Source organism: Corvus hawaiiensis, chromosome 21 (genome assembly GCF_020740725.1).
Source record: "Corvus hawaiiensis isolate bCorHaw1 chromosome 21, bCorHaw1.pri.cur, whole genome shotgun sequence".
Classification (NCBI taxonomy): domain Eukaryota; kingdom Metazoa; phylum Chordata; class Aves; order Passeriformes; family Corvidae; genus Corvus; species Corvus hawaiiensis.
In genome coordinates, this window is record NC_063233.1 from 4882520 (window position 1) to 4905215 (window position 22696).

A 22696-nucleotide genomic window follows, 5' to 3' on the forward strand; every position below is an offset into this window, starting at 1 on the left:
AAACTAATGACTTACACAATCCAAAACTAGGTACCAGCCTACTGAAAGAGGGTCAGACCCTTGGTGCTGCTGATCCACAGCTCTGAGAAATACACTGTATTATGCTGGAAACTTGGAGCTTGACAAGGTAACCCTAAAGCATCCTACACCTGCAGTAATAAAGATGTATTTTCTGAGTGTTTCTCTTTGCATCAGAGAATTTACAGAAGGGAACCACACCCTGCCTTAAACACAGAGCATGAAAACCAAGCTCTACCACTGCTGCCATGTCAAAATCAGGAATATGGAAGATTTCTGCCCTCTCCTCCCCCTTCCATCCTCTCCAGACCATTAAGAATCAGAAGGCGAGATCTGACACTGTTTGAAAGCAGCAGCTGAGGCAGCACTGCAGATAGGATCCTCTGCCCAGACAGAGGATCTACTGCTGCTGGAGACAGAAAGACGGCTTAGAGAGACTGCTGTCCGGTGTCAGAGACAGACAGCAGACACCCACACCACCAGGACAGGCTGCTGCAGCTCAGGTTGCACAAAAACAAGTATCCCTCAGAGTTTGTCTTGGGAATGACTTTTTGCCTGGAACTGAGCAAGATGGAAACATAAGAGGACTGCTGTCGTGGTTCCAGAAGCCAGATTTCCCCTGCTCACCTGTGTCCAGCCCTCAGCTCAGGGAAATCTCGCTCATCCGAGCCAGTGCTGTGCAGGTACCTGTACTCCCCGAGCTCAGAAACAGCTCTGAGGTATCATGATGCTGAAAATGGAAAATCATTTTCTACAACACCAATGTTCCTGCCCTGGGAATTTAAGAAACAAGCAAAATGCAACAAGGAAACTTCCACTGTAATGTTTAATCAAAACACTGTAATGTTTTAATCGAAGGTTGCATTAGGTGAGGAGCAGGCCCAACATCAAAATCTCTCTGTTGCCTTCAGCAATCCCATTAAGCTGGTTTATTCTAGAGGAAACTAGCCTTTACCAGGTTTTCTTTCTGTCTGTTTTATAATCCTGCAATAGAGCTGCAAATTAATGAAAGAACCACTAAAAGGGACAGTTGTGGCCTTGGCAGTGCAGGGTTAATGGTTGCACTTGATCCTGGAGGGCTTTTCCAACCTCAGCAATTCCATAATTCTGTGAAAATCACTAGCGCTTTGACTTTACTGGGCACCTCTGCAATTCTGCTCTGAACTGAACACAACACAAATTATCTCACTTTGCAGCACACCAGATTTCAGAACCCAAGAAAATTGATCCAAAATTCTTGAGATTACTGATTTGCTTCAGGACTATCGCTGCTAGAAAGGTTCTCCTGGCACCAGCAGCATGAAATCCACTAAAATAACTTAATACTGGATGGGTTCATGAATGTTTCAACAGGCAAAGTGTTGCCGTAGAGCAGCACAAAAAGAGCAAACTTAATTTTTTATTTTATTCTACTGCTCTGACATTCTGGGAGAATTTTGCCAGATTTGAATGGAAAGAGAAGATAAAGTGGAATGATTCAATGAAGATATTCTGTGATTAGTCCGGTACAGTATATATGCTGGTCTCACCAGCTTCTACTGTGCAGGAAGATTGACAGATGAGCTTTCCCTGCTTCTCCCTCTATTCCTGGGTTAAATTTGGCTATCAGTTATTAGGTGTGGACCAGCTACCATGCAGACACTACCCAGGAAACCTGCCTGAAACATATTTTCTTCACTTGAAAAAAGGCCAGCTAACAAATTCACTGTCTAGAATAAATTAGCAAAAACCTCACCAGCACCAGGATTGTGCCTTTGCATGGAAAGATGAGCAGCATGGCCTGAACAGCCTTTAAGACACTGCTCACAAGGTGTGAACGTGTGGATATGTGTCACCCCTGGTGACAACCTGAGACACATTGCAGTGATGGAGACCTGCCATTTACCGCGTTTGACTGCTCCACAAAAAAGTCCCACCAGCACATGATATTCCAGGGAGTGATTTAATGAGAACTGATAACATGGTATTTAGAGTAAACTGGCATTGAGGAGCTGAACCCCTGCACTCTATTTCACATGCAAACAAATCCCTGAACTGCATCCTCCTTTACTCTGAGATTTGCTGTGGAGAAACACACACTGGTCAGTTGAGCTCAAACCTTCCTTTAGTGGTGATGATTTTATTTTAAAAGACTGTCACCAAGTGGCAGAGCTCCGAACGGCTGCACAAGGTCAGCAGAGCTGCAAACACACCATCAGCTGGAGCAAGACAACCAAAAATCCACTGTCCCAAGACATCTCAGCACACTGAGGGAAATGTCAGGATAGGTCGTGCAACTAAACCAAAATAAGCCATGGAAAAAAAAAAATTATCTCGGAAGGAAACTTCAAATACTGCGAGGTTTGTTCATTCAGTATAAAAACTGGTAGATTCAGTTTCTGATCCTTTCCTTTGAAGCACAAAAATCACTGACAACAAAGCCTGATGACACTGTTTCATGTGAAACAGCCACCCTGGGGGCTGTAAAACAAAAAGAAGGAAAGACACAGCCTCCCACTTTAATCTGCAGTTTGAGTCAAAATGCAATGTTTTATACCTGACATGAAGTGATACAAGTTATTTTTAACTATTATACTTAGTGTTTTCCCAAAGCACTACAAAAGGCAATTTTTAAGAGTACATACATCTACGCAAAGCAGGCATTTGAGGATTCATCTATTAATCAAGCTGGAGCCTGGCTGGTGAAGCTGCTGGCAAAACCATTGTGCCCACAGGGATGGAAGACTCCTCAGCTGCATCAGGCACACTGTGATCCGTATAGGAAGTACAGGATCGATTTGTTTCATCCCATACCTGTAAGTAGCCATCTGCACTAAAACAGTAGCCAGGCTGTGCTTTTTGTTACTCCTCCCAGCAAAAACGCCACTGTTTCTCTTTTAAGTTGCTTATGATCTTAATTCATTTGAAGTTGTGATCTCTCTACATGTAACTGAAGGTGAATAAAGACAGGGAAGGGCATTGCCAAGAACCACCAAGATTTACATCAACAACAACCAATTTTCATGGGTTACTGCTTATATACAGACTATATCCAGAGAACAGAGACCATCAGAGCACACTGATGGAGCACATGATACCCAAGTAGTCTCTTGACAACTGCTGCCAGTGCTTTAGAAAGAGCTTTGATGCACCATCATTAAAGCTACATCAGCTCTCTGGGTCTAAACTTGCAGCAAATAACAGAATCACAGAATACTCTGAGTTGGAAGGGACCCATAAGGGTCATCAAGTCCTGAAGCTTGGAGATAATTTAGGCTACCTGTGCCTGCTTTCCTGTTAGAAACTTACCTTCTAGTTTATTTGGGGAGTAAACTGAGTTAACATGGAATTTTCTCTGCACTCTCTATTCGTTACCCAGAAATCCAAAACAGTGTTAAAGATCTGGGAAGACCTTCAAGAGTAAATTGGAGGTAGTGACTTTCTTGCAAGCCTCCCAGCACAAAGCTGATGTTTATTTAGGCCCGCTATAGGGTTTTCTCTTCAATCAACAAAGTTTCCCGTCTCTCAGAAGTTACAGAAGTTTGACAGATTTCCATCTTCTGTTCCAGGCTGGCAGGCCCAGCTGCAAAGGATTCACCAGCTGCTGGATTCACCAGCCGCCCACAAAGGAATTGCTCTGAACAAAGAGAAGATGGTGCCACATTTCTTCTGCAACTGACAGCGTAGTTAAAAACAGCATCACCTGAGAGAGGAAAACATCAGATCTGCAAACTGGAGTCTCTGTGCTTCTGCTGTGGCTGCGCAATGCAGTGAAAAACACAGTCTGCCAGGCTGAATGAAGCCTGGTATTTGTTACAGCACAACACACCTGCATGCCAGGGCTGAAAACAGGTCGGTTTAGCTGCCCCTTGGCTGCTTCCAGCACCGGAGTTGGCTGCCACAGCCACAGGGAACCCATCAGACCCACACTCCAGGGCATTGACACAGACAGGGACATCTGTGGATTCAGGAGGCTGGGAGCACCAAGGAACCCAACTCGTGCCACAGAACCCACAAAACAATGATTCCACTTTACTAATTGCTCTATTCTAGATCCCAAAAATGATGCAAAAGAAACAGCCGCCAGCCACGCCCTGAAATAACCCATCATTTCCACCATCCTTCTTGTCTCTCTCAAAAAAATAAATCCTCCTGCCATAGCAAACTGATCTGGAAGCTTTACAGCTCCTGAAGGAAATCTTGCCTCATGCCTAGAGACCTTTAAAAAAGCACTGGCAGCAGAATAAATTATTTACAGTACTATTTCTGACAATATCATCTCCATAAATGATACAAGATTGAAGGGTTTAAAAATGTGTGCGTGTGGCATAGAGCCCAAGCATGTGTCTGATAGAAATATTGATTAACTCTATTTCTACAGACTCTGTAAACAGTCTGATGAAAACAGAAACTGCAAGTAGATTGTTTTTTTTCCTTTGCTGTAAAGTAGGACAAAGCAATCACTCCACACGCTCAAACTAAGCCAAATTAAAGCAGTTTCGGACATTTACAAAATTATTTTCTCTTTAAAGCAATTCAATCTACATGTTGTTTACCTGATTCTAATTCACAATTTAGTCCATTTCCCCAGAATAACTCAGTCAGTCGAGGCTTCTGGCTTGCAGCAAGGTTCCTGCTGTTTACTTAAGTTTTCCAGCTGGGTTGAATGATATGCAAAGAGGTCTGAGGACTTGCTGGAGGTCATACAGAGAGGAAAGTCAGTTGGCTCCGCTGGCGTAATAGCCCTGCACTTTTACAGCTCCCAGGACTTTGCTCTAAGCACCAGGCTAACCTTCTCATCAAAAGATATTAAATCTGTTCTCAACATTTCAAACATTCCCCTGTTCTTAGGAAAAGGCACTTCCCTCCATAAAGAGTTTGAAGCAACCCTGCTAAAGGGCGTGATGAAAATCTGAAGGCACTGAGTGCACATGCTCACAATTAGAAAATTCAGTGGAAACTGCCAATGTGCAGTTTTCCATTTTCAACAGCAGAATTTCAAACTTACTTAGGCAAGTAATATAAAAGTAAGGAAACTGAAGGGGATGTTTAGAGCCTGCCTGACTATTTTGTTTAAAGGAGCTATTTTCATTTTGGCTAGAATTTATAGGGCAAAACATCCCAGGCAATCCATAATGGCCATCAGCCTTCAATTCATCCCACTCCCTACACAGCCAAGGACAATCCAATGCATTTCCTGATGCCTTTGTTCCTGCAGAGCCACAAGGAAGGTAGGGAGTTCTCCCTCAGGTTTTCTCACCCCTGCAATTCCACCAGGATAAACTGGTCTGCTAAGCAGGGCTCTGGAGCATTGGAATGGCTGCAGAGCTTTTGATTTGTGATGTTTGGTGGCCTTGTCCCCAAGCAGCAGCAGGGGCACCAACCACTGGAAGAGCAATTCACCTCTCTTGTGCCACTGCAAATGTGCTTGACATAAACAACCACCCTCCCCCCCGAAGCACTGACAAGACAAAAGCAAGGGCTGTAAACTCCTATTTGAACACAGCACTGACACTAAAAGAGATTAACAATGATATTTTGGAGAAAAGGCATTTTGCTAGCAATTCAACACCCACTCCCATCCATTGGGGCAGAACCATTACAATCCATTCTCCAAGAACTGCAGGGCTCTCCAGCAAAAGACCTTCCCACTTCATCGCTTCATCCCAACTGGCCTCTTGCCCTTCAACATTTATACTTCTGTCATCTAAAACCCACTGATTTTCACTTCCAAGCTCTTCAAATTCATGCCCTGATGTTCCTCAGCTCCTCTTCTCTTCCATCCCAGAATAATTCAGGCAATTGTACTTCTGAGATCTGCTCTGCCAGCTCAGCTGTTCTAATGCCCTCTGGCTCCAGTGTGGCTCCTCAGCCCTTTCTTTTGCTCCTCCATTGCACCAATATTGCATCAGCTCCCATTTCTCAGTTTAGTATTCTTTAAACTTTCTTCTTCTTTTCAACCTTCACAGTTTATTCTCTTTATTTTCTCCCAGTGTTCCTTACTCTATTCTCCTAATGGACATCACCAATTAAACCTTAATTATATCTCATACCAGCAGCTGTTCTCAGTCTGATGAGCACACTCTAGAAGAAAACCCAAGGCAAAAGGTCTTGCCTGTTAGACACTTTGCTATAATCCAAAGGTCACACATACAGACACATAACCCAGTAATTTACACTTACTCCAGCATTACAGGTTTCTTTTTCTGTTTAAATTACTTTAGAAGAGGTTACCCTACCCTTAACAAGGTTAAGTATCTTTGCATGGTGAAGACTGCACACGTCTAAAGCTTGGCAGGCTGTGTTGCTAGGACAGCAGTGCTGGCTAGCTGGTTCAGCACATCAGTCACAGGATGAGTCTTTTCTAGGTGCCATCCCCTCCTGACACAGCATTCCTGCTGTGTCGTGGTGGGCTCAGGCCCTGAGCTGGTCTCTAGGCTCCAAGCACACAGTTAAGCAGGCCTTGAGTCTGGTTCTGGGGTTACCATGGTTCTCCAGCCTGACCATGAACCAGCCAGGACAGGGGGTGGGGATGGAGAAGCCAAGTTATGCCAGGAATGAGCCTGGGGAATGCAGCAGAGGTCACATTGCAGAGCGGGGTACCGACACATGCCGCTCGTTCCAGCCCGCAGCTCGCTGAAACTCCTGGATGGAGGGCTCTCCCAAAGCCTGGGAAACTGGCAGTGGGCGATGACCTGCACCCACTGGATCCTCATCCTGCTTAGCATATGCCAAATACAATAAGACGCATTAAGTCAAGTCTTCGCTCTACCCAGCGCATGATTTGATCGGCAGAATAACCTTTTTCCCCCCTCTAATTCTGCTGATAGTATGCAATTCTGTTCATCCCTTTAGCCTTAGCCAAATATTTATGTCAAGCTGGGAAAAAAATGCCAGGCACAGAGCAGGGGGCGGAGGGAAAGCAATCTAGAAAAGGCTTATAAACCAATTTCAGTGCATAAAGAACTAACTTCTGCACAGTCATACTCAGATTAACAATCAGGTCCCTATGCTGGCCATTCCTATTTTTAATTAACCTTCAACAGGTTAAACAGCCCAAGATAATGCTTTTAGATGATCAATAAGCCTAGGTGCTAATTCCATACACACAACAGAATTGTTTTACTGGGTTAGGATAAAACCTCAATTGCTTGTTAGACACAGCAACTACCCGCTAGCGGGGGGCAGATGGACCCTAAAGTAGTAATGATCCCACACATTCATGGATACTCCAGCCTCCCCGAACTGCATTTGATTCTTCAGTCACACTGCTGCTCCCAGGCAGGGATCTAACACATACATCACTTCTAACACTTACCCGGTTCTGGATGAATGGGAAAATTCATTATTCATTTAATTTTAAGTAACAGCCAAATAGCCCAATCATCAGCAGAGTGCCCCAATGCTGTGCCAACACAGATGAGGAACAGCTTCTCTCTCATGCAAAGAGCTCAGCACTGTAGCTCTTGGGGTAAGAATATGCCATCATTTTCTTAGGAGATTCAAAAGCAAAAGCAAAGCCATAAATTATTTTCTAATTGTTTAGCACTGAACAAAGGCAAAATGGGCCTGCTGTGTCGCAACTCTTCCAAAGGCACACGTGAATAAACAGGACTGCTGGAAGCCTAACAAACTGACAGCCCATCCCAGGGAACACAAAGAGGAATGTTTGCCTAAACACTGTCTTTCAGCAAGACCGTAATCAAAGAAAAAAAAACATGTATGATAAGAAAGATTCCTGGTGGTTCTGGCACAGTGATTATTCTCTACGTAATGGGGAACGTTTTGAAACATTTGACTATGCTGTTCTGATGGCACGCTTTCAAAAAACGCTAAAAACCCAAATGGAGTAGTTCAAACAGCAAACAAGGCCCCAAACCAGTTACTAAACCAAAGTACTACAGATTGACAGGAAAAAACCCCCACACATTTCTTCACATTTTCTGCACTATGAATGAAGTGATAATGGAAGCCTGTGCAGATACCTGGTATTAGCCTGTCCACAGGACAGGGGTGTAACTATTACAAGTTGAAATAATCAACTTGCTTTTATGGAGGAGTCAAACAAAAGGGCAGAGAGGGGAGCTCCAGCTGCACATCTCAGCAGGAACAGGACTGGGCAATGTGACACCGTCAGGTATTGTGGCCTGAACACTGGCTCTCCTGTGAGGAGCCCAGGAGGTCAGTATTTGATGGCTTTGAAACTGATCCATGAGCAGTTTGCAGGAAATCAAAGAGCCAGAAAGATCATGGAAACAGGAAAAAAAAAATCAGGAAGAGCAATAATACCAGTCAAAACAAGTGAGTAATAGAAAGAGAGGAGGATAAACTGGCCTTCTCCTTCCTAGAGAAGTAGGAAGATCTTGCTTAAAAGCTTCTTAGAACTATGGGAGCACCATTTCAAAATCCTATGAAAAGACAGCATGTCCTGAGAAAACTATGTTCTCCTCACAAAAAGATGAGTCCAATCAAAATTGCTCCTGAAAACCCATGGATCATGGGTCACTTCTGTACTGCCCATCAGCTCTCCCTAGGGACAGCTGCCTGCAGGGAAAGGATTTACCTTGGTACAACTCACCTGTGCAAGGCAAAGGCAGCACAGCCTATGCACACAGGGTGTGGGGTTAAATACAAGCTAATACTGTTCATCTGAACTAGGCCAGAGGCAGCTGTGGGATATAATGAGATTGTGACAGAAAGAATTGTACGGCCTGAACCTCTAAGCCACAAAACTGAGCTAAGCCAACAGTTCATTAGTTACTTTTTCTAAAACTGGTGGGGGCAGGGGGGGTGATGAATATCTACTGAAATATGAGCTAGATCACTCAGCAGGTATTTCTCAGATGCATGGGAATAAAACATCCTGCAAGGCATTATTAATGTTTATTATGTAGGTCTGTTACAATACCGTTTGTCACCAGCTATCTTCAACAGGCTCAACACCCCAGCCGGAATTAGCCTGGAGTTTTCCAGAAAACAAAACATGTGAGTGCACAGCCTGAAGGGGATCTCCCCAGGCAGAGCTGTGCCACTGCTCCAGCAGTAAAGTCTGTAGACTGGCACTCCGCAGACCGACGCCCACAGAACCCCCAAAATGCCTCCACGTGCAAGAGTGTATCAGTGAAAGGAAAGGAAATGCACAACCCCTTTCATCAGTCATATTGACAAATCAGAAATAACTCAGGATATCTTAATTACAAAGCCCAAAATTCCCTTTTGTGGCTCTCTGGGAGTTGTCAGAAGGGAATCAATCCTTCAAGGGAAAAGAATGAGCTGGTTCAGGTTCTTGGGGATGATAAAGGGGCCACAGATGCTGATTTTAACTCAATAAGAGCATTTTAATTAATCATTCCTAAGAATAAACTTTTCTTTCTACACTGTTATTTTATTTTCAAGATGCTTGCTGTCCTGTAACAACTGGAATAAAGAGATCACCCTGAATTTTCCCACTAGCACCCACAAGCCCTCAAGTAGACATCCCAAACCCATATACCCTGAGTTACTAAACCAACACTCACAGCACATTTAAGAACTCCCTGCATAAAAGCCCTATTGAAGGCAGTTCTGCAGAGGGACCCTGCACGTTGACCCCAGACAGACGTGGCTTCCCTGGCCTGAAATGGAGAGGTCTGGCATAAAAAGGTGTTTTGTCCAGGAGGCAGAGAAACCCCCCCAACCCAAAACACACCTCCCACAAACAGCTCTACATCATGCAGCTCTGCAACAGCAGTGCTTTAAGGCATTCACAGAGTGAAACAGCCGTAGGAAAGCCTGCTCAAGCCTCCCCAGAGCAAACAGGGATTCCACCAGTTGCCCAGATCTAATATAAGCTGTAAAACTAATTTCAGCTTCGAACAGGGAGCCGGCTCCTCTCTCTCTCTCTCTCTAATTGAGTAGGAGAGCAAGCCATGGGGACAGGAGAGGAAACCTGCTCTTGTCCTCTCCCAGGTAATGACATGATGGCAGAGCGTTTCTATCAGCTCCCCAGACTTCCAGAGCACCATTCATCAGGAGAATGGACCAGGAGAACAATCAGAAATCCATTAGCAAGCTGCCGCTCCGCCTGAACTCCTGATCAAATGTCACAGCGCTGAATGGCTTCTGTCGCTCGAGAGGACGGAAGGATCAGGGAATTGTTCCAAGGCAATAAAGATATTATTACAATTTTTAGCTTATATTAGCATGAGGGCAACCATTTGCAATCTACATTGTGCCTTTAGGAAAGTTTCTCAAATCCGGGACAAAAGCTTCCAGAGTAATTAAAATGGAAAGAAATCTCCTCCAGTACCACCAACTGGCACCACAAGGAAAACAGTGGGGGAGAAGGAAAAGCTGGAGATGGAGGGAGCGCTGCTGGATGGTTGTGATCAGTGCTTTTACTGCCTCTATCCAGCAGCCAGGGCTCAACTAGGAAATACTGCAAACTTGCAAGAAAATAGCAAGAATTACCAACGCTGCTATTTACTAGCAGGGGAGTGACCCCACAGGAATAAATCAGCTCATCAGCAGCATTTCGCCCTGCTCTTCTGCAGGCTCAGTCCTGCCCTAAGTAACACTTCATTGTCCACCGATCACAGCAGGAGACAGAGCCAAAACCAATCTGCTCAAAATCTACCCAAGTTACTTCTTCCCTCAGATGAAGTGTGATCAGCCCATTTAAAAAGCAATGCAAATAACCAGGTTCATAAATACGTTTATCCATTAAAGAGTCTGCACCATCTCTCTGCAATGTTATTTACGTGTCTGAAAGCTGTTATCCAAGCTATTATCCAGCACAGAGACTAGAAAAATATATTCTGAGTGTATTAGCAGCATATTGAAATGATTTGTGCAGATTCCTTCCATTCAGATACTGTTGATGCTTGAAATATAATGAAGGGTCTCAAACAGGAAACTTGCACATGTACTATAAGCAGGGAAAAAGCAATAATTAAAAAAAAATTAGGAATTCTCCAGTGCAAATATTTCCAACTGCAAACTGATTCTCATTATCTTTCATCTGCCAGAAAACCAAATTAAAATATCAATCAAATGTAGTGATCCAGGTAAAAGTCTTAAACTGCATCTGTGGTTCAATAACAGCAATTACTGTGTCACCATTTTCAACTCGTTGAGCTCCTCAAATGAGACCAGAAATGACTCCAGAAAAAAATCCAACAACACAAAATCTGAAAACAATCTGTCATCTACAAGACCTGAATTACATTTGAACAATGACATTTTTGTCTCCAAAACAGGTAACAGCAAAATGAAATTAAGGTTGTCAGCACTGCTGTTAAGAAACGTTAGCCATAAAAACTGCAACTGTAGAATTTTCATTTGGTTTATTTACTAGAATTTTTCTTTTTTTCCAAGAGAAAATCAGTCTGAAGCTTTGAAGTGTGTGAAAACAACATGTCAGTATCAGATTCTGGAGGAGGAAAGGCTGCTGAGCATGGCTGAGAGACATTTACTGTGACACTGCGAGTCCACCGTGGGTACAGTGTTTGTTTTACACCAGGGTACGGAGCTATCACGAGTTACACGCAGGAGTAGATCTTAAAGCTCTGTTTGTTTTCCACCAAGACAAGAGGAAATGCATATCCAGCAAAACAACACTTGGATCCACATGAGTCCCAGCAACTTTCCTTCGTCTGCACTGATCAAACCATACACATAAAAATTAAAATACTGTCAAACAACGGAAAGTACTAGAACTAGCAGCAAAACTCTTCCTGTAATGTGCAGCTCCAGGTCTATCTGTAGTCCCAGTGCTTTTCAAGTTGAGATTTCCTAAGGAAATTCCCTACAGCAATACCTCCAATATTATCTTTATTCTGGAAAAGCCACTTAGGGGTATTCAGACTCTGATCTCTCCTATGCCAACTGTCGGCTGAGTGTGAATCCTCTTTAAAACAATAGCTAAGCACCAATGGAGGAAGGGTAATTTCCTTACTGGTACGAGGTCTGATTTTCCCATAGCCCATCCTGACAGGGATCAGCCATCACAGGCATCCAAGAAGTGTGGTGTGGCTGCTACCAGATGAGATGAGCTATTAGGTATGGCCCAGCTCCTACAGGACAGATGTAGTCAATACAGTCAATAAGCACAGCCATCAGCCTTGCAGACAGCATCAGCAGCTGGGGAAGTGGGCAGGACACACTAAAATGCCCTTTCTCTCCCTAAAATGGCCAGAATCCTTCCCTCAGGCACCACACCCACGCTCTCACTGTCACTGCCTGTAGATCTTCAGGGACTCCTCTGCCAGGGGTTTCAAACCGACACCTTTTGAAGTGCTACGTTCATGTAAATAAGCAGTTTTTTTAAGAACGAATTAGTTGAGCATATTCTATGAAGTTATTTCATTTGTTTTTGGTCCTGTTCATTTATTCCAATCTGCTGCACCTTCCCTTGGAGAGGTTATTAAATGCTCTGCTAATGGGCGCCAGCACTCGTTTAATTCTTCCTAATGAATGTATGAGTGAGTAGTGGAAGCTATTATGTAGGGCTTAATAAAGGGCGGGAAGGAATTTCCTAAAATTTATTGCCACAGGCTGCTGCTTGAAGATAAAATAAATGGTAATTGCTTGGAACAGGAAAGAGGAGGATGATAAAATGTCCCCAGACATGAGGTAAAAAAAATACCAAGTGCTCCGAACCAAAATCTCAAAGCCCGAAGGATCATGAAGGCAAGATGGCCTCCTCCAGCTTTAGCTTTTTGATAATCCTTAAGACTTTTCCTTTGAATATGGATGCTGAAGGATGAACTCGATCTCAGCTGGAATGGTTATTTTATGACACAAAAAAGACATATAAAAAAAAGGCATTAATTCAGACTGCATCTTATGAAAATAATATTTGTAGGAAAGAGACAATGTAGAGGAAATGGAAGGACAATGTTTCTGGACTATTGAGTCCAGAAATACAATTTTCCCTCAAATACAGGCTTTGAAGATTGAAGGAGACACGTGTAACATTTTGCTACAATTATGTTTCTTCTTTCCCGTTGCTGTGTTGGTCAGGGTTCATGGAAGAAGAGATATTGCCAAGACATGAACCTGTGCATTGTTTCTTCAATTTCTACGTCTGTTTGTTAAAGGAGATAAAAATCTGCAGGCTGGATGAGAAAAAGTGTCTGAACTGGAAGTCCCCAGTGCCTGTCCTGCTCCAAAGTGCTGCAATCACACCACCAGCCTCCTGGCAAGCTCCAGGTCAGGCCTCAACAACTGGTGAGAACAAAGTGGAAATCTAAGCCCCATCCCCTGTAATTGCAATGTAGGAGAAAAACACCGGTTTTCAAAACAAAGCTTCTCGTTATAACTCACAACAGCCTCCTGTCCACATAATCCTTCAGGCTTCGTTCAGACAGAGGGATCCAGTCATACAGATGAGTTTGGCTAAAAACTTTGATCCATCTCATCAAGAAAGCTAAAAGTTTCCCAAGAACAAGTCTGATTTTCTGGTTCCACTGAGCTGTTGGAGGGGTATTTTGCACCTTAGAGACTGCAAAAGTGTTCTCTACCATCAGGCTGTTCAGGAGTTACACCAATTATAATTACAGAAGCAGTGATCAATAGCTCAAGGGTCACAGGCTGTGGTGGGAGAGGAGAGCAGGGATGTCAGGGATGTCTGGATGACACTTTACCCAAGTGCCACCGGCCTTTCAAGTCCAGCTGTCCCAAAAAGGACACTGCCAATCTCTAAGGACTATCCTCCCAAAATGCAGCAAGAAGGAATAAGTACAGAAAGATGCCAAAATATCGATTTGAGTGGGCAAAGCAGCCATCTCCCTTTACTTAAGGGGGCAGAAAAAGAAATACTATTTTCAATAGTAAGCTAATATATCCAAGAATTTAAAAGCTGACCTGAGAAGAAAAACAAGATTAGGTTTGCTCTTTTTTGCTGCTTTGGGAAGACAAAGCCCCTCTCAGAAAACCACCATTTTTCATGCCAGCTTTAACTATCTTAAAGCCAGGGAAAAAAGGATAAAATCCAGTTTTTCTTTGTTAAATCCTTGGCAGGTCACCTGCAGGAGCAGGCCAACAGCTTTTCTAGGAGGCAGTAAGAAATTAGTACTTTCTTTTCTAAACAAGGATTTCAGTTGCTTCAGCTCAACAGCAGGATTTCCATAGTCTTACACAATACAAAGGAATCACTCAACCTGCAAGAGCATCCAATTTGAAAATGGACAGTTGTTTCTCCAAGAGAAAAAGCAACAAATGGATAGAGACAAAGAAAACCAACAACAAACAACCCCAAAATAATCAAAACAAATAAAAATAATCAGCTTTAGCACACTGGAAGACAAAAGGTGAGCAGTTACAAGATGAGTGAAATATCAGGGGATATACAACACAGATTTTTGAAGGATCAAAAAGGATCAAATTTGGGTGGCTATAGGATAGGCATCTACTAGAGAGCATTATCCAGGAACAGTTTAATCTTCCCCCACTCCAATGAATAAATCAAAGCCAAATAAACGTGCACAGCATTCTATTTTGGCATCAATACCTGTACAAAAGGCAGAGCTTCCAATTTAAACCAGCAAACACAAACTATTCCACCTCTGAGGACCTTCAAGCACTTCCACACTTTTAACCCTCTTCCCCTCCTACGAAGAAATCTTACAACCAGTTTATATGGGTTACAGAGCAAGAAGTTGCAGCTTTATGATGATAAAGAACATAAAGATGAAGGATCTGGTTTTGACTTAGGAACAATCCAAGCAGGTACTTGTTAACTACCCGTGATGCTGTTCCCTGCTGCAAGGAATAACACAGCATTTCATCTGCCTCAGCACCTGTGCACCCCTGGAATCACTCCCTACACAAACCTCAATTACCCAGCCTGAAAATATACATTTTATATATCCAAGGACAATCCCAGCACTGAGGAGAAATTATTGAAAAAAATCTCAATTATTCTTCGCAACATAACACTGATGTTGGGAGAGAAGAAAAAGCTGCTTTTCTTTCTGTATTATTTGGTCTGCGTTTGGTAGCACACCGCAACTGTGTGCAAGAGCCAGATGTGGGAGGAAAAGTGGAGGTGGCACAAGGGAAAGCAGGATCCAAGGCCCCGGTCGTGGTTTATCTGTGGTCTCACAATAACAGGAGCTCTGTCACCCAGGCTGGCTCGCAGCCACCCCCGCAGCAGGAAGCGGCAGAAGAGCCCGGGAGAAGCCGTGAACATTTCCATAGCTCTCCTCCCCCATCCCTGTTATCTGCTTTTACTTGTGCATCTCATAAAACACCCCCAGGCCAACCCCTGGCAAGGCCAGCTCCTCAAGCCAAAGCTTCATAAAACATCCCAGGTATGATCCCGGGCTAAAAGCAATTCCCTCACCACAGCTGCAAACCTTGTATGCTCAGATTGACATGTCAGCCTCTGAAACCAAGAGTCAAGACGGGTGGTTCGTACTCCAGAGGAGTGGGAAGTGCTGCATGGCATGAGGAGGTGAATTCCAACATGCCTGGCTCCAGCAGGGCTTTGTTTGGGCAGGAGCTGCATTCACACAGCTTGGCCCACCTTGGAGTCAAGGTGTAGGTGCACTGACAGAACTTAGCAAAAGCTCTCCCACAGACCTCCTCCTCCACCCCTTTTTTGCCTGAAGTATTGCACTCAGATTGGTTTTTTTAAACACTTTTTTTGATGGGGAGAGAGGCACAAGGAGAAATGTCCAATATACTCAAATCCAGTTTGTTGCAGTCAAAAGAAATCCATTTGTTCAGCTTTGCATTCAGCATCCTTGTGATGATGATTTTTAATAGCACTGCTTATCTGGATCCATTTTAAATAATTCAGAATTTGGTTACAAGTCAGGAATGCACCCTGCAATTACCTTTTGAGTGAGTCCTGTCAGGTAAGACCTTACTCTCCAGAGGAGGCTGCAGAGCTCCCCTGGACTCATCCCTTATGGATCCTGCACAAATTGACACCTCCACATGGCTGACCACGGATACCGGCAGAACACACTGCAGCAAGACAAAGAGAATTCAAATCCAAGTGTGATTGTGTAAGACTGTAGTAAAGAGGTCTTGGAGTAGAAAACAGCACCTTTACTTGCACAGGGTTAGTTTTACTCCTAAAAATTTTAGAAGTTAGTACATTTTTAAAATTCAGCTGCTAGCAATTCCAATTTGAGAATCATAAAAAGTACTATATTAATAATTGAAATGTAAAATGCCTGTCTGATTCACTCCAGCCCTCAGTCCCCCTCCCCAAAGGGCTTGTTTGCCTTAGGGGAGCATTTCACAAGCAGCACATCAACTTTCTGAAATACGACTTCAGCAGATGAAAGCCTCATAACCACAGAAGAGCCGCCGTCCTTCTACAGCTGGAATTTTAAAAGCTGTGACATCCATGGAGCAATTTAAAGGTAGAATGGCCAAAATAGTTCAGCCCAACCAAGCACTGTGGCTACCATACCATGTAGTTATTTCAGAAGTGGCTCACCAGCCATCTCCCCATTTCAGCCACAACATCCACCCTTTATCTCCCGGCAGACAAAGTTCCGCCGCCGCGACTCATGGGCACCGGGGTGACGAGGCACCCTCAGCACCGGCTGACTCAAGACTGTCCATGGCCATGAAGTGTGTCTCATTCCAGGGGCTCCACATCATCCTGCTCCAGAGTCCTGCTGAAGCCCACCACTTCCTAATTTGGGAACGCTGCAGATGACATAGATGTCTGAGCTGGAAAGCGACTGCTCTGTTGGTCTGTGTCTTTCACCTCGATGTTTTTAATGCCTCTGTAGTTATGCAGGACTAAATGATGTGGGCATGGCCAACACAATGCAATACTCACTTTTCTGGGGAAAAGTAACCCAAGTTAACAAATTAGAACAAAAACACTTCACTGGATTTGTGCTACCTATTCCTATGAATGGAATGTAAATATTTCAAGTTAACATTTCACGGTTCTTTGAATCCTTACCTGATAATAAATGCAGCACTGATCTATTTTCATTTAATGTTTTTCAAATCCTGTGTTTTTAACCACAATTACAAAGTCACACTGCTGCTCAGTGAAGTTCACAATTCCTCTCAGGAGAGGTCAGCTTATCAACATTGCAGCAGGTCTTCAATGAAATGTCATGCACTGCCTTTGCTTTGCAGAGGCAAAACTGCAGTCACCAAGATGATTACATTAACATTTCAAGCTAGCATTTGCCTCCAAAAATCCAACCTTTCTTATTCTAATTCATCCTTTTGGTTGGCTCAAAATATTACCCGCTTAAGAGGTAGCTGAGTGTTTTGCTAACCAGCCACAGCCTTCAGGATTTGGCCCTCTCCAGACCCACTGCTGCAGCAAGTCCACAATTAACTCCCAGATTATGTCTCCAAGTTGTATTTAGCAAGCACAACAACCCACACCACACCTGGTGGTGTACCTGTGGTCATAAAAAGCCTGTTCTACCCCCACTTTTCAGCAGAGCAAGGTAAAACCCACCAGCAGTTCTCACAGTGAGGGCTAAATTAGACTGAAGCTTCCCCAACACATTTTTTTTTTCCTAATGACATGGAATTTGAAAGGTTGAGCAACACTTACACTGTCTAATGTGATCACCTCATAACAATAATTACTACTTAATACCTGAAACATGATAGCACCTTGACATCCAAACCTCAGTGTGGGAGGCACTATTTAGACACAACAGACAATCTGCAGAGCCCAGGGAAATTGCAGCTTCTATATGAACATCAACAGTATCAAATGATGGGAAGAGCCTTGTCTTCCCTCCAGTTCATTTCCTGTAAAGGACATCTATTTTCTATTAAATAGCTCCACATTGAGAAAAAAAAAGAATGTATATAGCAAACACATTTAGTGCAATCCATCAATAAGTCTCGTAAGAAGTAAAGGTTTGGCTGCAGAGACTTTTAAATGCAGCTTCTTATCTATCCAGCTAAATATATTAAAGAAGAAATAACAGCTTGGCATTCATTCAAAATTTTTCTTTTGAGCTTTCCTAAGTTATTTGCAAACATGAGATGTAGCCAGACAACAATAGCTCTAATAGCTGTTCCAGTTATTCAAGCTAAAATGGGACATCGTTTTTAAATGAACATTACGTGTAGTCAGACTTACATAAGGAATGAAAAGAACTTAGAGCCAATAAAAATAATAAAAATAAAGCCCAATTTGCACATACATATTTATAGCTTAAACTATTTTGCTAGATACACTAAATCATCTTCGTTATTATAAAATTCTCCCACACAAAAGAGATTTGAGTAAAATAGAGTATTACTAGATTACAGCTTTGCTTTTGTAAGCATTGTTAAGACTTCATAACAATTTAACTCCACAATTAGCTCTGTGAGAGCAATTCTGACATTCAGACAACACCAACTGTGTAAATAACTGTCACAGACTGAATTTGTTTCCAGATATTCCCTCAGCATCCTTGCCAGCAAAAGCTCACGTTCACAAATGCTGAACTCAATGCTACAAGAAGATTTACCAAATCAGTTTCTAAACCAAGAGGAATCTAATATTTAATATTAATATTAGGAAAGTATTTCTGTTTTAAAAAAGTCAGTGCAGCATAACAAAAGAAGTAGGGGTATTAGATCAAATGCAGAAGATATCAATAAGTGAAAAGGAATGCAGAACTGAAAACTATTTCTCTTTTTTTTTTTTTTTTGAAACAAAGAACGGGCTGAAATGGAGCTTGAGGAGATGAGGGAGCAAGATTTTCCCATTAACAGTGAAAGCAAACATCACCTACCAACCTTTTTTTTCATCAGCAAGCAAGCACACAAAGATTACAGGTTCTAATAGTATCTAAAAAGACTTGACAGCCACAATTTCTGAAACCCACGGTTGTCACTTCTGACCCTGGTGCTCACCATTAAACTTTTGCTCATTTCCAAGATGCTTCTCACTGCAGGGATTGTTTTAATCAGAGCAAGTTAGTGAAGAGTCACAGAAGACATCTGGTGGCCAGTGCCCCAAATGACAATTTCATTTGCTTTACACCTTTGTAATAAACCTTACATTTTAATTAAGTAAATAATTTTAAACACTTTAAACTAATTAAATAGTTTTATTCACAAAAATCCAAGTGAAAACAGTTGTGTTTACTGCATAACAGCCCTGTGATAACTCTCTGTGGTCAGTCCAGGAACTGAGAACTTGGGAACAGCCCTTCATCAGGTATGTCAAATGAGGCAGAACCTAACAAGCAGCCTTTGAATTTGGGCAACTTGAACATGAATGACATAGCAAACATTTCCTGAAAGCCCAAAGAATTTCCTATTTAAAGTTTCCATGTCTTTATCCCACTACCATTTCACACATTCAGCCTCTGGAAAAACAACCTTGTTTATTTTGGGAACACACACACACAAAAAAAGTCCGTGAAATAGCCATCAGTTCCCCCAGGTGTGGATTGGCAGGAGATTAGCTCACTGGGGTCACTATAAAACCTGACAGAGCTCATGTGTGTGTGTTTTGGTAGATTCTGGATGCGCAGAGCAAGTGAAATTTCCTCCTCTACAGCGTCAGCGTGACGGGAAACACAGGGAACATGCCCAGGTCACTCTGTACTTCCAGCAGAGATGGACATTGGACAGGGAACAAACAGCAGGTCAGCAAACGGGGGAATCCTGTCCTCCAGCAAGCCTTGCCATCCAAACCCCAGGCATTTAACAGGCAGCAGAGTATGTAATTCAATAAAGTCTTCATCCCACATTATTCCCAGTTTCTGAGGCCATCACTCCCTCTTTGATGCAAATATGGAGTGCAAACCACAGCAGAGGAACATTGAGCCTTTTACTATTTCATGAGCTCTAAGGAGAGACTGGACTAAAAAACACTTGCTACTGCTCAGACAGCACTTCAAAGGAGGAATCTACAGAGAGGCAGACTGGACACAGCTCAGGCCCCAGGAAGATGTGGCAGGAATAAGGTAGGAAAAGTCAGCTGAAATGATAAATGCACCAGAATGCCTTAGAAAAGCGTCGCTAATGGATAAGCAGCTTCCCAAGGCAGGTGACGTGTAGCAATATTGATTCTTTAATACACACAATGAAACCAAAGTCTTAATGATTAATAATCTGTTGTGAAACTCTATTCATTAGGTAAAAACAGTGCTCAGAGATGACACAACATAAATCAGGCAGTCTCCTCACTCATGAAAGAATGATGAGCTCGCTTACGTCCATGTAAATTAGCAGCAATCACTCTGCATAAAAGCAAGCTCCTGCTTTTCACAACCCAGCTGGTAACAGCCAGGAAAAAATGCTGGGAAAAAAGAAAAACAACACACACAAAAAAAACCCCTAAATCTAATTTCAACACTAATTTCAGAAAGTACTTAAGCAAAAACTAAAGCAAGCTGGTATTCAGGACACACTTGTCCCGGCATTACAAGGAGATGTGTGGAAAGGGATTCCTCCCAGAGCACAACACACCATTTTAGCAGAATTATATCAAATCTTGCCATGAGCATGATGAAACTTCCAGCCATTTCACAAAAATTTATACTTAATATCTAAGTGCAATGCTCGCATTAAACACAGAACTTTAAAGAAAGGCCAAAGTTAAGAACTAAGATCTAAGTAAGAACTAATTTAGTTAAGAACTAAGGAAAGACATTGCCTTAGGCAGCTTTACTCACTAAAATTGAATGTTCATTACCTTTTTGCCCAAGAATCCTCCTTAAACCAATTAAACGGACACTCTGGCAAGCAGATTAATAACCTCTACAGATTGTTTAGATCGATCTTCAATCAACATAGAGCAGAGTAAGAGCTGACTGATGAGAGAGTCACAGAAGCAAAGAAACAAGAGTCCCTCTTGCTTCTGCTGGAACTGCTCTGGATATTCCTACAGCAATGGACTTCTGGGATTCACAACAGACCTTTTCTAAGGAGACTAACTACTTCTCACAAGAATGGCACAGCATGGCTGAGCGCTGCTGGGTGCAGACACCGGTGCTCCTCACACAGCTCTTAACAGACACAGCAGAGAGAAGGCAGCCCCTTCCCCCGACAAAGAAAAGAAAGCAAAGTCCATCTGCAACAGTAACTCCAGAAGGCCATTAGCATTTCAGACACTTCCTTCAGTCTCTGTAAATGCAAATCAGAGTGTTTTATACAGCTGAAAGAGATGGCACCTGCAACACACCCAATGTCCACCCACACAGTACCATGGTCATCCAGGTTTTAAACTTTACAGGGTGGATCAAGTACACTGAGGGAGCTGCAGGAATGTCCTGGTGATGCTAAAATACTCCAAACAGGGCCCAAAACTCAAGGCAGGGTGCTATGAACTTTACTGACCACAACACTGGTATCAGCTGGGTGTTAAGAGCTGGACTAACTCCTGCAGCCCTGCACCACCCCTGCCTGATGTCAGCTAAGAGCACTCCTCACCTGGCACCTGCCAAGGCACTGGTTACAGTCCCATCCATACCAGGGCTATCAAAACGCTATCCCATTATTTCTTGTCTGCTTTACCACAGTTCCCTACAAGCACAGCTGGAAACACATCCCTGTTGTTCCAAGGCACAACCCATCAGCATCCCCACCTTGAAGTGACAGTCAACAGCACAGGACTTTCCAAGGCCACTTTCACCTTTCTGCACCCTCATGATTTGCCACATGCCACAGAGCCTGACCCTGAGAGCACCAGGGATGAAATTCAGGATTGTCAACTCTCAGCAACAGGACTGTGTCAACTTCACACTTTCAAGCTTAAGATTTAAACTTTTCAATGTAAAATACTGCGAGCTTGATGGTAAATGTTGAGGTGTGCTGAAGAGATGATCACCTACAAGGAAAGATTTCTATTCTAACACCCTGCAGCTTTCTCTTGCCTCCCTGTCCTGATTTCCTACCATAGCCTTCCCCGTTAAAAATTGTAAATAAGAAGCAGAACTAGCATAATCTGTTCATGAAAGCCTGGCATATGAGCAACTGCTACCTATTTGTCATGAAGGAGATCAACTGCTTAAATATGGCAAGTTATCAAAGATTAGTCAGTGCACAAAACAGAACTGCTTTTGCCCAGGAAAGGGATTAGCCTTTCCCCATCATCATCATCATCATCCACCTCGGTTTGTGGAAAAGCAGTTTAGAAAGTCTTATGTCTCTTTCCAAACATATTCCAACCACAGATCAAGTTTTGTGGAGGAGCTTCTTAGCAAAACCTAGTGGTATTTGATAATTGGAGCAGTCAAAAATACAGCAAGCGTTTTTTATCATGAAAAGGGATATAGTCAGAGGCCATAAACAAATCTGCATTCGGCATGCAGCAGATGTCAGCATTAACCAGGCTAATACTGAGGCACAGTGAAGTTGGATACAGAAGCAATGATCCCAAAAGCCAGGGATAAGTCTCTCCTAATAGAGATGGAAATTGAAATTTGGGAGCTGCCAAATCTCCAGCCTAACAATGAAGAAAGTTTTGTCAGTTCAGAACGAAGACCTGAAATACTGAAGGCAGACTCTAAAAAATGGATTCCAATTAGGCCAGTGTTAACAATCCAATTTCAGGTGAATGGTCTAAAGTGGAGTCCACAGTAGTAAAGCAGTTTCTTTGAAGTCTCAGGTTTTGCAGTTGGTGAAGCAGAGACAAAGTATAAAAATGCCCTGAGGTACAATGGAAAGAGATAAATGCAGAGGGGTTTAAGTACATGGGTTTGAAGAAACAGTTCTAGTATGGAAGGAATCTCATTTAAATCATTTCCATGTATGGGCAATTGACTAT

The 22696-nt window shown here is 42.9% G+C and overlaps 1 protein-coding gene across 2 annotated transcripts in view; it reads right to left on the reverse strand.

Moving 5' to 3' along the window:
- ABL1 (ABL proto-oncogene 1, non-receptor tyrosine kinase) overlaps window positions 1–22696 on the reverse strand; it is a 77776-nt gene that overhangs the window by 49561 nt on the left and 5519 nt on the right. The window lies entirely within an intron of this gene.